The following is a 13,420-nucleotide window of genomic DNA, read 5'->3' as shown; positions in this document are numbered from 1 at the left end:
GAAATCGGTGATAGTCTAAATCTAAAATGGCAATCTGAACTTGAGAAGATTATTTGCTGAAGTCTTTCTTTCTTTCTTTCTTTCTTTCTTTTTTTTTTGAAGTGACTGCAGTACGTCTGTGAATTTGACATGCAGTGATTAGCTGCTGATAAGGCTTTGGTCTGCTCACAATAAACAAAGGAAAAAGCACCCAGCTGAAAAATAATTCTCTTCCAAGAAGAAATGAGTGCAGAAGCTAATTGAGAGGCTGATGTTTGTGAAAGCGCCGTCTCTTTCTTGTGTGTGTTTTTTTTGCTTTTGTTTGTACGTGCCAGTGCAGTGTGTAGAGTTCATATTTGTACACGTGTGCTTGTGTGTGTGTGTGTTTATCTTTGTGTGTATTTAGCACAAGATAGATACAGAGAGATGGAAAAGAAAGCAGGCGGGCCCTCGGGCTGCCACCATTTGGAGACCGTAAGCATCCTTTTTAGAAAGAGATGTGGAGCTGTGCATACAACCATACAAACACTCTTTAATTATACCGTCAGAAGCCTGACATTAACTGCCAACTTGATTTTATTCTTTGGCCAACAATTCCCCCTATTTTTTAGATATTGGGTGCAAGATGCGTTTTAAAAAAAAAGATAAATGGTGGCCTAACTTTGTTTTTACAACTTTCAACAGAGATTATTTCCTTGTTTCTTGGCTTTACACTTCCTTAAGCCATCTATTTAGTTTGGTCAGCCCCGGTTAAGACATGGACCTTGACAAGGATTTTTCATGTTTTATTTAAGACGCTACTGAAGGAAGGCCCTCCAGGTGTGTATCCACTCCTTTTTGTAAAAATCAGATGGCAAAGGAGATTTTTTCCTATTGCGGGCCCTTGCCGGAAAAAGGGGCCGTCATGGCCTCTGCGCTCGGTGAGAAGCGTTCAGTCAACTAAATTGCTCTTATAATGCCACGGCAGACCCCAGTCAAATGCTATTCTACTCTGTGCATTTAGATATTTACCCCCCTTCAGAGAGAAGATGTAGATCTGATTCTCAAATGCTCACGATAACAAGAGTGTTTTTTCGCCCCGCATCCACAAGTCTCCGAAAACAGTTTCTGTCAATATATACCTTGAAGCGCTGACTTTTTCCACATTCCACTTTCAGGTGATGGTGTTCTTTTATGAAAAATGTATAATGCATAACCGGCTCCCAGATTATCACATTGTAGCACTTGCAATATGTGAAACTTCAAACCCAGGCTGTATTGTGGAAGCTGAACCTTCAAACACGAATGATATGCACTGCAGCACTGAATCCACATCAAAGGGCCCAGTGACTAAATGAGATGCCCGATCCGGGGCAGGTTTGCTCAGGAGCACCACCGCTGCTGGAGGAGAGCGAGGAGTGTTCAGAGGCTTTGCACAGGAATCGCTGCGCACGCTGGGAAAACCCAGGGTGTGGGAGGATCAAGGCCTTTGCCAGTAGAACCTGTACTTTCCTGCAAAAAAACCTAACTGCTTCATTGGAGGCTGTAATAGGTTAAATACTGCCGCTTCATCGAGTTAAGATTTCTGCACTATCAAGGAAAACCTTAAACCTCAGCTTTAAGAAGATGCAGAATCGATGGTAATTGGATTTAGTCAAATGAGAATTGACCAAGCTGAAGCTTAGATGGATAAGTATTGTTTCCCTTCAACCACCGCCGCTGCCCCACTCTGATCGAAGTCGCAGTGTTTGCTCGTCGTCGATTGGTTGCACTCAGTGCTATCTTTAGGAACATTACCCCCCCCCCCCTATTTTTCATGCATTATGGCTCCTGTCACTACTTATCCACATTCAGAGCACACATGACAAACTAGAAATCCCACGGTTATCACACATGCATCCTTATCTGTGTTAAAAATGAGCCTTAAATGTTGTTTGGATGAAGTCAATGAAGTTTTAGTCCTGTATGCAGAGCTGTCTGGCTCTGATTCTTTAAGGAGAAATAAAAAAGGGGGAAAAAAAAGGAGTGATAGAAGTGTGTTGGAGGTTGTTGCCTTTGCCCAGGTTCTGACAAACACCATGCCCTGAAGGGGCATCCGACATAAAGGCTCACCTACTGGATGTTGCAGGGCTGTAAGGTAACAAAAACCAGCCCGGCGTTGCTTGCTCACATGCAGCCTCACACATCAAAGGGGCTTCTCCTCGGATAGACCATGGCAGGAAACAACAATCATATTTTTTTTCAGTCATTTACAAAGTTGAGGTAAAAAAAAAGAAGGAAAAAAGTGGCGTTTCTGAGCAGGCGATCCAGAGTTGGGTCCCACCGAGCCCGCGTGGTGTTTATCACAGGTGACAGAATCGGTGGGGCGAGTCATTTGACTGGAGGGCTGTATCAAGAAGCACAGTCAATTCATTTAGACAGAACATCAAAGTCCTCCAACAGCTCCTTAGGGCCGAGAGATTGAAGTCTGAGCAGAGACAGGCTCATAGGGAGTTATTGCTGCTGCCAGGGAAGTAGATCCCACTCTGAGTGCCTCTTGTAAACCGTGCATTCTCATTATGGCCCCCACAAATCAACAGCATTGACATATTTTATTCCTTTGCACTGTAAGCAGGCTTTGTACCCATTCACCAAAGGGACAAATTGCCAAGTCTAAGTGCCCGAGCTGTGAACGCGTCACAAAAAGTTATGATTAAGTACGTCCCCCTACCCCCGGGTTCTCTTATTTAGATTGTGTTCTATGTTTGCAGTCCGTATCATCAATTCACTGCGATGTCTTAATTATTGTTTAGAAAAAGTGAAGGCTTTTGAAAGATCTGCCGTCTCCTTTTCGGTTATGATGCCTGTTTAACATTTCCTCAGACTTGGTCAATCGTGGAAGGGGTGAATGGGGCCCAGGCTTGGATGTTGGCTCTGAGCTCTTAATTGGAAACGCATGTGCACCACACTGTTGAAAGTTGTATTTAAAAAACAGAACGATCCCACAGCACTACTTGACTGCGAAAAAAAAAAAAGGTTCCTCAACAGCTCATATTTTGTAGGGGGATACTTAAACTAGGGTTTGATGTCTCATTGAAGGCACTGACTTATTTTCTCGGGGTGAAAATATTCCATGACCTAATGTTTGGCTTTTACAGCTCGTTTTTTGTTAAATAAATAAAGAACAGCAAGTTGCCTCCATTTGAATGGGCTAAATGAAGAAATGCCTACGTCTGGTTCCACTTAGAGGGAAAAGAGGACAGTTAAGGAGAAAGAGTGGAGCTTTTGTGTTCAAACTATGTGACTGAACTTTCAGGAGGATGTACTCATATGCTTAAAAAGAGGGCATTCACAAATTTTACTGTTGCTTTCTGTTTTTTACTTGCGTGCTTCTCACACTTTTACGAGCGGCATTAAGACAAATATTCTTTGTCCGCGGAGAGGCTTTTGAGTGAGACATTTCGATGGCGGGGTCATTCTTCAGCTTCTGGGATAAGAGCTTTGGCTCTTTGGTCTGGGGTTTTTTGATCACATCGAGTGAGCTTGTACTCGCATAGATCTCGGCGCAGCTGTGCCGAAATGAGCACACTAATGACCGATTAAAACCTGAACCCTGGTGGGCCTTTGAGTTTCACGCCGCAGAAATCAACCCTCTCAAGTATGTGCCTGTTGTTAAAGCAAAAGCCTCTTGTTTGTTTTAAGACAGGTTAATTGCCGAACCACTGTTGGCACCCACTCTGAGCCGTTTTATGGCTCCGGGGTCTTGCCGTTTCCTTCCCATTACGAAGCAGTGGAAGGTTACAGTCTGTTAAGCTTCTTGTGAGAGATGCATGAAACCAAATGGATTTTTTTTTCTTCTCCCCCCCTCTCTCTCCTGTTTCAATCCCATCTCCTCTCATTCTAGACATTCCAGGTGTGCAAGTGTGCACTTGAGAGGGGGGGTGGTGGCTGCCATTGTTTTTCTTTTTTTCCTCTTGCACAAGCAACGGAAGCAAAAGAACGCCTCATTCGCTTTGATGAGCGACGTGTTCACGCGTGGGCTTCGACGTCACCCGCCATGAGGCAGCTGTGAAGTCGCAGCTCACGTCTGCGGTGCCATTTACTCAATGATGAAGTGGGGGGAGATCTCTGTTGGTTCCACATCCGCCTCCCCATTACACAGGCGTACGTACACACACGCGGTCGGAGCATGTGTTCCTCCCACCCCGACTGTATTGTGACTGTATGTCACAGCTAATACCAGCGTGCATTAAATCTCCGGCTCTGTGATCACGATGATAAAGGTTGACTGGGCGATTATGCAGAGCTTTGTCATCAGAGGGGATTTGTTAACAGCTGATGGCCCGCGCCGCGTAGCGCCGCCTTTCTTCTGTTTCCTCGAATTTGACTTTCAGACATAAATATTTACTTTGATAAAATTTTCCTCTCCGATGCGCGAGATTTGCGCCGCGCCCCCTTCCACCCCCCTTTCGGAAATGGCACAGATTGCTGCATAGGTGACATATTACCGTCCCCGTTGAAGTTAATTTGCCATCAAATTTGCAACTTAATTTGAGCTGCCAAAGGGAAGACGTGGGGAGTAGATTGTAACTCATAAGTATGCATTGGAAAGAGTGTTGATTAACATTGAGGGCTCGGGAGAGAGAGGCAGACTCACTCCATGTGTATCATGTGGCCTCAGAGGCTGGCAGTGGAATTCAATGTGATATCTTGCATAACGCGTCCTTGCTTTAAGTCCTTGGTTTCCAGGCTCGGGAAGAAAGGCAGCACCATTGGCTTGCTTGCTTTCTGCTTGGCTGTTATACAGTTGCCCGGGCTCGAGGCGAGCTCTGAGTGAAATCTAAAAGGACTTGCGAAACAGACAGTAAGTCTACATATCTGGCAGCGTTCTCATGTCAAATTACCGAGTGGTATTTTTTTGCACATGGACACGCGGTTTGCCTGCCACGTCGCTGTATTCTGCAGATGAAAGCTTTACTTGCACGTCGGGTGCACAGGTGATGGAGAAAATGAAAAATAATGTGCTCCCGTGATGGCGGAACAGCCTCAGAGCCTGTCAGAGTGCAAACAATGGTTCATTAAATAAACTATCGGTCGACACGGGTCAGGTAGCCGCTGAATGAAAGGATGATTTTTTTGCGTTTTGCACGACCGTTGGATATTTTCGTGTGATGCCCCTTTCTCATATTTCCCCGCAGAACGTCTGTGGCAGGAGCATTTATTTGGCACATTCTCAGCATGCTCCCACTCTTTGCGGTTGAAGTGTTGCATAGCAACTGAGAAAAACAGCTTTAAATATTTTGGTTAAAAAGGTCTTAAGAAAATAAAGAACAGCCTGCAATTACTGTTCATTTCTCCCGAGTTCATAAGTTTAAGGAGCCGTAGCATTGTGCCAAGTAATAAATGAAATACCAAATTAGGCTTTGTGTTTGCTCGGAAAAACTGAGAAACGGTATGTCTAGAATATTGCGTCCCCCCCCCCCACCCCCCCCCGTCCCCCCTCGTGCCAATCCGGTTATTCATCTATAGCTATTTTGTTTATCGAATAAACGCTGGCAGCTGTCTGCACTTTCACTAATTCACAAGTGTTTTGAAACAAAGCTCACGGTAGTTTTTCAGAGTGCAGCTTGGCTCAGTTTTCAAGCCAGCCGAGCGTATCCGCGGCAGGATGGAAAATGTGTAGGTGAGTGCAAATTTGAAGTGATGTGCCTGAGGAAAACGGATGGGGATGGATCGACGGGGATGGGGGCGCATGTGGAGAGAGGGAAGGCTGGATGACGCACAGCAGGTGACAGACAGACACTAATAGTAATGGCTCTTATCAGTGCTTCGCTCGCTCCCTCTTTTCACATGGGCCCTGACATCCTCCTCCTACTCCACCCCCTCCATCTAGCAGGGGGTGCTGGGAGCTCGCTGGGTTGTGCAGCCCGCTCAGACGGAAAGAGCCTGCCAAACACCGGTCCCCTCACATATAAATTGCATCATTAACATCGCCTAGATTATTCCAAGCTCTCCCACCGGGTTTATGGCAGCACCGGCTCAACTTAACTATTTGACTCACTGAAGACATTCAGGTTTTCCTCAGTGAGCTGTGCTCAGATCAGCACCAGTTCTATTCTCTCTTATGGTTTTAAACATCCAGGACGACCTTTTTTTTCTCACCTAGGGAGGCTAATTATATAGTATAATGTGCGTTATTTTCTATCTTGAGTTGTCAAAACTTGGGTTGTGTCATCGCACCAAAGAGGACGATTTACTGTGACAAGACTGAAGTCGGTTTTTAAATTGACAATATATTTCTATCTAATACATCACACTATAACGAGTCTTCCGCACTGCTGCCTATTATGTCAAGTTTCTCCACTTATATGTCCTGCATTACAGCACTGTGTCAAATGAAGCAATAACACAATAAACTCATTTAATCATATGTTTTTGCTGAAAGTTTCTAAAACAATATATAGTTACATGTGAGACATTTGACTTTTATATACAGTATATTCCAATATTGTTATATCACAAAAACAAGTTTTTTTCTGTGCATTCGTTCATTCAGATGTGGTTTATGAAACCATAACAAGATATGATACCATCATGGTTATTATGTAGTGAAAAAGTTAGAAAATGAGTAATATATCAAGCAAAAAATGTCAAACAATCACCTGTTCCAGCTTCTTAAATGTGAGGATAAAAGTTTTGTATCATTGTAAACATGTTTTGGTGCTTTGAACTAATGAATCGTAAAATTCAAAAGAAAAATATTAGCATGTTAATCGATATTAAAATGTGTTAGTTGTGATGAATTATAATACTGAATTACCGTCCAACTGTAGTTGCTGTAACGCCTTGGACTTTAACAGCGACATCCACTTGACCCTACGCTGCTAATTGTCCCTTCTTTAAATGATATAAGACAATCCATGATCTGTTGCGGCTCAGAAAGAGGCTCTTAAGCCCAATTGACATCTGCAGTGGAGCTGGATGGAGCTTCCTCCTCAGATCAGTAGGCAATTAACTCTGTAATTACTATCCGAGGTCAGGGTTAAGCTCCAAGTTAAAGGTTGGAGCAGCAAACATTTTATATGATCCTATTACTCTATTATCCTTTCTCACTGCTACAAGGTTTTACCTCATGGGGAGAATACATTACACAAAGCCCCTTGGCAATTACTCCTCAATGAATATCCTCACGGTGTATAGTCCATATGATTAATCTGGAATCCCCTCTGCCCCTGTCCAACCGCAGGCCTGACTCTGCTTACCATGCAAGTTTCATTTTCACCTGAACAAATGGCTCCTTTAGACAAAAAGTGCCAACCTTTTACTTTTTACTGGCTGCTTGGGAGAAGGGGGGGAAAAAAACAAGAGAAAAATAGAGTGAGAGCACAACCTCCTGCAGTAAAAACAGATATTCCAACAAGCAGCAAAAGGAATGGGTGGGGTCAGTGGTGGTGGTGGTGGTGAAGGTGGCGGGGGAGTTTTTGGGGAGGGAGGGGGACGCTTAATAGTGTTGAATAAAGGAACATTTATTTTTGTGCTTCGGCCTGTAACAGCCTCAGGAAATAGCTCAGTCTCTTGATCGGGAGCAAATCCTATTAACTTACAGTGCTCTCACTCAGGGTAATGGTCTCCACCTTGAGACTTGGGAGAGCACTTTTCCCTCTGACACATTGATACGGGTGTCTGGAGGGCTTGGCGTTGGGTAGTCTAACACTTGGGCAGAGACTAATCAAGTCAAACAATCTGCCGGGGCTGGAGCAACACGGAGTGAGGATGTTGATATCCAGCGAGCTCATTCAACAGGCCCCTTCACACGTTCCTAACCCAATACCAAAGGATCAGTGCGCGGGATCAGTTCAAGATCAGGTTATTCGAGCCCCTGAGAATTGTAAAGCGATCCCTGAGCAGCTTTTGCTTTCTCAGGAGCGATGGGAGCTGGCGGGCCCCTGTTATAGACTGCAAGGGCCCGGGCCAAAGGGAACTCCTGGGGTCTCCATTTATTTCTGTCCAGCGAGGGGTATAGGGTCGTGTGTCTGAGCTGTGTGTGTGTGTTTGTGGGAGAAAGTGAGAAAGAGAAACTCAATTTACAGTATGTGGGTAACCACCATCCCCAAAAGCCAATTGGAAGAGAAACTCCAATATCTTTTAGTGAAAACATAGGGCACCTCTTGTTTATTATTTTCTGTCAGGATTCTGATGTTTTTCAAAAGCGGCTGGAGTTAGTTTAAAGCTGCCACATTCTGTTATTAGCCTACTGCGAGAGCCTCCGGAGAAATGGGAGCTCTTTATCAAAGCATAACTACTCCAATTAAGACTGAACTGGATTGAAAATCGCCTTTGTGGGTGGCGGCAGACTTCTCTGCTAAATAGCAGCAAATTGCTGGTTTCCCATCCCACATGTTTTTTTGTTTTTTTTTTATTTCTCACTATTGGCAACGTTTGAAAACCATCTCATTTAAATGTGTCCAAAAACATGAACATGTTTGATGCTTTGCGACTTCCACTGATGGATCACCTCAGTCTGGACCGGCTCATAAATTCCTGTTCAATGGCACGTTCCTCTCCTTTCACCATTACCCCTTGTGCCTGCTGTCATCCGGCTGTCTCATGTCTGCAGAGTTAGTGTGTGTGCCTGTCATGTGCAATTTATGGCGAGCAATTTGTTGTGTATCATGGGAGTTGCTGTTTCATGAGAACTTTTTTTGGTTGTTGTTGTTATTTGTTGCTCATTAGACATGGGTGTTTTTTATTCTGCATTTTGGGCCAAAAATGAGAATTAATTATCCATTTTTGTGATTTGTTTCAGGTCAGTTAAAGGATTAACACCACATATTTGACTTATTTAGATCTAAACTGTGCATCGTCACAAATGCTGTCATGTCTTATTTTGGAGGTACTTGGTTTTCCCTTTCTGGACAGCAACATAACTTGCGATGAGCTGCCACCAGCTTTGTTTGACACAATGAAGGGAAATGAATGCACAGCAATTAGATGTTTGTTCTGTCTCATTGTTGCACGACTGCGCCGCTGCTGCTTGCGCTCTCAGCTAGGATTATCGCCCCTAAGAGGGGGAAGCATTGCAAAATGACAGCCTCTCATGTCGAACAAGTCAAGCTGATTCAGTGAATATTGAAGAGGTTCCCACCACATGTTCTCCTGCATGTTAAGGGAGCGGCGTTAACCTTGTTTTGATTTGCATCTCCTTTGCAATTAAGATAATATGTCATAATTAGAATTTTAATGTACCGCTGTGAGATTTTTGATAATTATGCCGAATTCTCCGCGGTGATTTTCTCTTGCCTGCTTGTCTTCACAGATGAATTCGTGGCTGATTAGATCACCGCTCTAATCAGATTTGAGCTACATTGTAAGATATCTTCCCACATGTCCCCGTCAAGCTGAGTTTCTCAGTGTAACTGTGAAGCCGTAATGGCTAATGTGACAACACATATGTTTCGATAGGGACTTTACAAATTGTTCTTTTACAAGCAGCAGGTCGCTCCATAACAACAGACAGGATGCCGAGGTGGAACTTCGGTCTGCCAGACCCATTCAATTAGGATTAAAGGCTGGTTAGTTGAGTACAAATGATGTCTTTTTCTGGCTCTGACATCACTCCTCCCTTCACTCATGCTCTGCACAGAATCAACACTGCCTGCACTTTTGAGAGCAGCACATTTGGGACCTCACTGACAGGTGCAGTGTGTTGAATAATGGGGTTTTTGGAAAGGAAAAAAAATTGTGTAAACACTAGTATTCCACTGTATTGTCAGTAAGTTTTACATGTTTGGATATGGCAGAAAAACGGTTGTAGCAAAGGGAAAGTAATTTGGGTTGCATCATTGATCTTTGTTAGAACACCATGTTGTTCGTGTTTGATTGCTCTGTCTTGGTCTTAGCCGGAAATAGATGACAAATTGACCTTATAGCCAAGTTGATGGTGTGTATTGATTGCTGTGCATGCTAGTGCTAACATGTCAGTAGTTTAACAGATAAAGATACCAAACATTTGCAAGGTAATATCATCATTATAGATTAAAAACTGTTTAAGTTATTCTGATACCATATAATCACCTGTTAACCTGTTATAGATTAATGTTAATGATGCCATAAAATAATGACATTGACGCTGTCGAGAGGAATATATTGTGTGACCTCATAACCCAGATCAACATTTCTGAAAATCGGTGAATAAGTGTTGTTTTTTTGTGTGTGTATTTCATCATTACCAATATGATAATAATGAATTAATTACATTTTAATTGGTGGTGTTTTAGTAGGTCATCTGGCATTTAAAAAAAGAGCAGCTCAGATTGATGTATACGCCCCACAATGCAACACTAGGATAATTCCATATAATGCATATTTCATCAGTATCCCTAACCTCGATACATTAACTATGCTTGTTTGTTGTGTGTCTGCTTGTGTTTCCAATGTTTCCTAGCTGCTTGTTTTTATTCACTACGAGACAGCAGCCGATATTCTCCTTGGCCTTTTCGCTGCAACTGTACAAACCAGTCAATATCGGCAGGAGAATATTTTCCCGCCCCAAGTTGCCGCCGTATCAATACTCGACGATGATAACAGGGACCGGTGTAAATGAGCAGAGATCTGCAAAAGAAAAAAACTAAACCTGAGATCTCTTTGTGGTGCGAAATTGGCCACCACAAAGGAATTAATGACAGATCCTTCCAGCATAATTGTCTAATTATGCCGGGCAGATGGGGCACTGCTTTAACTAGGACACATTGTGCTACCTCTCCAGACTCTCCACAACAAAAGGCAAACCAGTGTGACAGCCTCTTCAGCAGTGAGTGGGAGGGAGAGTGAAAGAAAGAAAATAGAGAGAGTAGAAGAGAGGAGGGGGAAGAAGAAAAAAAAAAAAGAAGCTGGGTCTGTCACCAAGCCATTCCTCCACTCGATATGTTACCACAGAAACAAATGTATGGTGTAAACACTGTGTGGATCACAGCTCCTGGGAGGTGAATCACTGCAGTGTAATGAGGTTGGTTTACATGCTGCTTCTCAGCTTCCCACCCAGGCTAACTCAATACTTAAACCCTCTAATTAAAGAGAATCGGCCACTAGATAATTGATCACATCGGTTGCCTCTGCATACGCCATCACTGTAAGGCTTCACGCCACTGTTTATTAGAGCTGTCTGCTCTTCCTCGTCTCCTGGGAAGGAGGCGAGGAGGGAAGCGCTGGAGGGGAGGGGGAGGTAGGGATGAAACAAAGGTAAACATGTAAAGAAATTAAATCTCCGTTCTTGAAAGGCGCTGTTTTAAGTTGCAGTGGGACTAGCAGTAGGATATCACATATCTAGATTCGGTCTCAAGGGTCTTTCAGGCACTTCAGCTGTCACATGATAATACTGCCAATCTTTGGAAGCATCACATTCTGAATCAAAAAGTTAATAAAGGGGGCATTATGTAATCTATAACCTGTATTTGACCACGATCTGCAACCAACAACGCCGAGACTACTTACTCTTTTTAAATCAGGCTTTGAGAAACGCCGCGGTCAAATATGCACTTGGTTTTTGAGTGCGTTATTGCATATTATATAAGGACAATATTATTGTCCTGTGAATCGATGCACAAAGGAAATGGAGGAGCCTCTCTTCGCCGCTGAAAAAACATGTAATTGCGTTCCAGATGGCGGCGAGGCAGCTACGGGAATGAGAATAGGCATTGAATCGAATTAGTAGTAGAAAAAGTTTAATTGGCACTGGGATCCCAAAGTTGCATTTTGATGTCTTTTATTATTTCAGTGCAAATACAATGCTTTCTTAATATACCAACAGTGGATGTTTTATTTATATGTACTATGAAATATGGGCTCTAACTTATAATAGTCATAATTTGCATGTTTCAAAACAGATTTAAGGAGCACAATAGTCATTTTATTCTTTACTTTCTGGTCTTTTGGCTTTCTTGAAGTGGAGAAAAATACGTGGAAGTTACTCCTATAATGATTGTCTCGTAAAAATACATTTTAGATCATGAGATGATTTAAATCTGTATATCTGAATCTGTAAAAACTGTAAAACAATGCAGATGCATGCATAGTTTTCTTGGGTACTATAATCCGAATAGTTTTTAGTAACATGTGTTATCTTTTAATACTGTGATTTGAAGCAGGCAGACAGGAAGTGACAGGACTGACTTCTGAGCATCTTCAGGACCTCTAACTTATAGATTTCCTCTGACTCCCCGTGGCGTGGGGTGATAACCGAGTTTTAAAAATGGATTCACGGATAGTAAATGCATCAACCCGGCTGGGAGTGGGAGGGGGAGTGGATTGACGTTGAGCAGACAAGGAGAAGAAACGGGGATTGCTGCTGGAGGAACATAGCATAGCATGTATTTGTGGTAAATGGGTCTGGAGTAAATACCCAGGGTGCACCTGCAGAGCAGACAGCGGGTTATTATAGCCAGACCTGAGCAGGTGTGTTGGAGTCGAGGAAGATGTACGACTGCAGTCGGCCTGTCGAGCTCATTTTCTGTGAAAGGTTTTCGCTGCTTTTATTTGCTTGACTTCACTTCTTCAAAACACCGCGGTTGCCATCGACACGGCGGTGAAGTATCGCTTAACGGCATCAAAAATTATTAAATCAGCCATTTAATATAACATACAATTACTCTCATTAAGAATTAACATTAAGCATTTCAATCCACGATTTTCTACAGCCCTTATTACCTTGTCAAAAGGACTATTAAGTATGGAAGTGTGTTGAAAAATGTAAAGGCAAATAATTGCGTCTCATTCATTGAGCGACGTCGCCGCCGTCGGATTTGTTCTACGCTACACCTCGTTTGTATTTATGAGCTCGGCGGCAACCTGACTCCGACCTCAGACAAATAATCATGGTCTTTCTTGGCCTGATGTTTTTGTACAGAATGATCTGATCCGTCTGTCATGTCTACATTGGCAGCAGCCCATCTGGCAACCCACCAAAGAGAAACATATAACAAAGTGGGTGTAACTTCCTTATGCCAATCACAAAGTGCTGGTTTGGCATTTCTGAATTCCTGTGGCTGGCAGCTGTTAGCGTTTTCTCTGACAACCTTTTTAAAGAAGCCTGCTGGGGCTTTCCCATCATTAACAATTATAAATGTCGAAAAAAAAAAAATCATCTTCTTGCATGCATATCATGTGACTTTACACAAGGACACAAGCAAAATAGTAATCCAAGATGGGCTTTATGAACTCATTTATTGTTGTTGGAATATTTTTAAGCCATGCAGCCAAAACTGAGAATAAAAAAAAAATCTTAAATATAATGCAATCCAATACAGCTCAAACTACACCATGAAGTGGAATTGACAGCTCATTTATGAGGATACACTTGCTGCATAACACTCCAAAAGTACTATTAAATCTGATTTTAATTAAACATGTTTAAAAATGTGGTATTGTATCTGCATCTGAATCCGCATCAGTGTAGGTTATGAGAAAAATAGCCAGAATGTCCCGTCTT

At 42.9% G+C, this 13,420-nt stretch overlaps 1 protein-coding gene across 2 annotated transcripts in view; it reads left to right on the top strand.

The window, feature by feature from the left end:
• Positions 1–13,420, top strand: part of LOC311008361 (adenosine kinase-like) — a 94,256-nt gene that overhangs the window by 15,752 nt on the left and 65,084 nt on the right. The window lies entirely within an intron of this gene.

This window comes from Eutrigla gurnardus (genome assembly GCF_963514095.1).
Source record: "Eutrigla gurnardus genome assembly, chromosome: 22".
Classification (NCBI taxonomy): domain Eukaryota; kingdom Metazoa; phylum Chordata; class Actinopteri; order Perciformes; family Triglidae; genus Eutrigla; species Eutrigla gurnardus.
The sequence above is the reverse complement of the archived record's forward strand: the minus strand, read 5'-3'. Positions and strand labels throughout refer to the sequence as shown.